The sequence below is a fragment of the Centruroides sculpturatus genome, unplaced genomic scaffold, assembly GCF_000671375.1.
Source record: "Centruroides sculpturatus isolate CEXI.00-Female unplaced genomic scaffold, Cexi_2.0 scaffold397, whole genome shotgun sequence".
Lineage (NCBI taxonomy): Eukaryota > Metazoa > Arthropoda > Arachnida > Scorpiones > Buthidae > Centruroides > Centruroides sculpturatus.
Genome location: NW_019384579.1, coordinates 157,466 through 161,261, shown reverse-complemented (window position 1 = coordinate 161,261; position 3,796 = coordinate 157,466). Strand labels below are relative to the sequence as shown.

Below are 3,796 nucleotides of genomic sequence, written 5' to 3'. Positions count from 1 at the left end.
TAAAATTATATTAATAGTTATATATTATTTTTTAGGCAATTAAATAAATTTACGTAAAATTATTTTCGCTTATTTAAAACGTACGTAAAAAAATAAAGCTTTAATTCTTAAAATTATGTGACGTCATTAAAAGAAAAATTTATTATTATACGGTGTCGCTGTTTCGGAGATATCAAAATTAAATGAGCTTTTGAAAAATTTAATTTTTATCATTGGTTTAAAATTTTTAAAAATTAAACTAGAAAATCGGTATAATTGTTAAATCCAATGTATCGAGGCCAATATATTAAATAAGTTTACTCCAATTGATTATAACCGAGAACCGGCGACGGCCGTATGGAAAAGCGAATAAGGCAGCGGCCTACCGCTCTGGGGAATCTGGGATCGAATGCAGATGAGTCGAAAAATCCCGAGAATTTTTCGGGGATGGTCGATTCTGAATTGTCTGTTTCCTCCCCCACCATTCGGTCTCATTGTGGGCCTAATCGAACATAAAGAATCTGTAACTGGCTTGCTAAAGAGGTGCTCGTAGTGCCGTAAGACGAAAAGTTAAAGATGATAAAAATATACAATACACAAAACAGAATGAGTTCTTGAAAGAATCAATATTATAGTTCCATAGCCGCACAACCGTTTTAACCATTAAGCATATACATATATTAAAGATATCGGTTGTACACGAGGTGTTTAGCTAGTGGAAAAGGAAGAGGGGGAGGGGAAGGAAGAGGGAGAGGAGATAGACAATACAAAAAGGTAGGATCCCTCTGAACGGCGTACAGTAAGTAAGGCTACTGTACTGTCTATGTTTAATGTTGGCGTGCAGTTTTTAGGATGCAAGGCCGTAGTTCCCCGAAGGGTCTAAAAGAAAACCTGAGTGTAGCAAACACCAATAATTGAGTGCCACCACGAATATTCGAATGAAATCTTTAAAATCCATTTTCGTATGTCACCATTAAAAATCTGCTCATTTAAAACAGCAAAAAAGTAATTATTAGTTGGTAATCGGAAAAGATACTTTTTTCATGGAGGCGTCCATCTTGTAAGCACTATTTTTAGCGTGATCGAGAGGTGCTGCTAGTGCGCTGACAGTAGGCTTAATAATTGAACACATGCGCTAAAAGCGCTGCAAGCGCGCTGAATAAAAGAATGAGCGGAACAGTTAGCGAGGGAAGAAAATTTTGGAATTTCACTATTTTTGTTGCTTTGTTGAAGTTTTTAGATTTAATCTTCGAAGGTAAATATATCTATCGTTATTACTATTTAAATATAATTATATAAAAAGTATATATATAAATTATAATAAAGTTACAATAAATTAAGTTAATATATAATTATATATACAGTACCTAATTTATATATAATTTATATATAATTATATGTACAGACGATACTAAACTCAATTTACCCGCCTAAACTGTCCGTAGCGTGGCGCTGGACGGCGGAAAGTATTTCGGCTGCCCGAAGACGTTTTACGTAATTATAAGAGTTTTTTTTACCGTTGTTTACGGATACCGCCACAATTTTTTCGCCGTCTTATAGGAATCGTAATTATAGGAACCCGTCTTATAGGGGATCTACTGTATTATGAAGCGGTGTCGAGTCATTTTGAAGGTTATTCGCTCTGTTTTTCGCTTTCGCCAGCGAATCGCGCTCAGTGTGAACTAAGCTTAAGACACGCTAAGAAAACCCGGAAAACTCTGTGGTCGGTCCGCTAGTCGAGCTCAAACCAAGGACCGACTACCAGCGAATAGTAGTTTTAATGCCAGAAAAAGCGGTTTGCCGTTCTCTTTTTTCCTCCGTACTCTGTGCGACGATTAAATTTAACGAACTTTAGACCAGACGACACTCTTAATTTGTTTCACGTCACCGGTAGTTCCTATAGGACGTTCTTAAGCAGGAATACGTACATTTTTATATATCAAATGATTCGGTTTGCGAAAAGACTATTATAAAATATTAGAGAGGTTGCGGCCGACGTTTTCAACGCGAAAACGTGTACGTCGGACGTTCAGCGCCGCTTTCCTGAAGGCCTAGAAGTTTGGCAATGGTGCTTGGAATGTCGAGCATGATTCCACTGACTATCCAAACACCATTGTCAAACTTCCAGGCTTATAGGAAAGCGGCGCTGAACGTCCGACGTACACGTTTTCGCGTTGAAAACGTCGGCCGCAACCTATTATTTGCCGGTTTCGTTCCAATTACTAGACAGACACTAATTCCGAATATCAGAAGCAAAGTGCACGCTTTCAAACATCGGTAGAGTCGTATCTTTCCCAACGAATAGTAAGAACGTATGATTGTTCTCGAACGACGCGTTCTGAATTTTAACATTTATGCGACTATATTTAAAATAATGCACAAAGTAAATGAAAAAAAAAAAAAAAAACTACACGGAGCCGAGCCAGCCAGGATTCGAACCTGGAATCTTCTGATCCGTAGTCAGACGCGTTATCCGTTGCGCCACTGGCCCGCTTATCCCTTTTGCTGTTCCACTCTCAAGTTGACCGTACGAGTGGACGAACACGCCTTTGCTTTTTCGGCAGTACCCTTGCGAATTTATCGTAGTTGCAATATCGATCCATTCACTTCAGCGCCGAGCGGTCAAAGTGGCAGCCTACCACTCTGGGAGACCCGGGATCGAATCCGGACGGGTCAAATAATCCCCAGGAATTTTTCGGGGGTGATCCGTTCGGATATGTCGGACCCGTCCCTCAGCACCCGGCTACCCATTGTGGGGCTGGCCGAACCCATAATGGGCTTGCAAAAATAGGCTCTCTAGTGCCCACAGGGCGGAAAGAGTTAAAAAAAAAAGACTCATTCATTTCGAGAACACGTTTGGCACACGTGTTTATTTCCACATGTAGCAAATTGGAAATCAAAAAATTTGAAATTTTCTTATTATATTTATTCCTACTTATATTTTGGCAAAGGTGGGTCCAGGGGTATAGATTTACAAATATGTACTGTACGTGATAATGCGAATACCTGTTTCAATCCCATTATAACTTCCTCAAAATTGCAAATCCTCTATTGGAATAATTGTTAACTTTTCTTAGCGCCTAAAGGTGCGCAAATACTGCCTAACTCATCACTAATGACGTAGTTGCCAATCAACCATTGGTTCCACAGACGTACAAATTACATACAATATAACTGCTAGGATTTAATATTAACTCTACTATATATTTATTACAAGCAGACACTAAGAAAACAAACTGAAATTTGAAAAATAGAGGTAGAACATAATCATTATCTATTTGAACTAAAATATCCGGTTGTTATTGATAACTAGTAATCAAATGTTATTGCTTACCCGAAATGAAATGTTTCTGAAAAACTCGTGTATTGATATTCACTTTATCCGTATCGAAATTTTTCTGGTTAATTGTCGAGAGCCATGCAAATTGCCTTCGTCGTAAAAGCTCCTCAGTTTGGGGTCCGCGATGACAAATAATGCCGGGAATTTTAAACAATGACGTTTCTTTGTTCTTGAGTGAAGTAGTTACACCTAATTACACAACAGTTTAACATAGTGATATTCGCGACGAATAAACAACACAACAACTCCAGTTAAAGTGCACGTAAACCCAGAGCCGGCCCTACCATAGGGCGAACGGTGCAGCCGCTCCAAGCGCTAAGTCCTAGGGAGCGCCTCAGTGGTAAAGAAAATTAAAGGTATAAATTAAGGGCAACCAAGGGGGCGCCATAATAGGATCTCGCTCCATCCTAAAACTTGCCTCGGGCCGGCACTGCGTAAACCACAAAGATGGCGCCGGACAATTGCGCATGTTCGTGC

At 39.3% G+C, this 3,796-nt stretch overlaps 1 non-coding gene across 1 annotated transcript; it reads right to left on the bottom strand.

The window, feature by feature from the left end:
- Window positions 1–2,397: 2,397 nt before the first annotated feature.
- Trnar-acg lies at window positions 2,398–2,470 on the bottom strand. Its single transcript has one exon. It is a non-coding gene; the product is annotated as a tRNA-Arg (tRNA).
- Window positions 2,471–3,796: the final 1,326 nt, after the last annotated feature.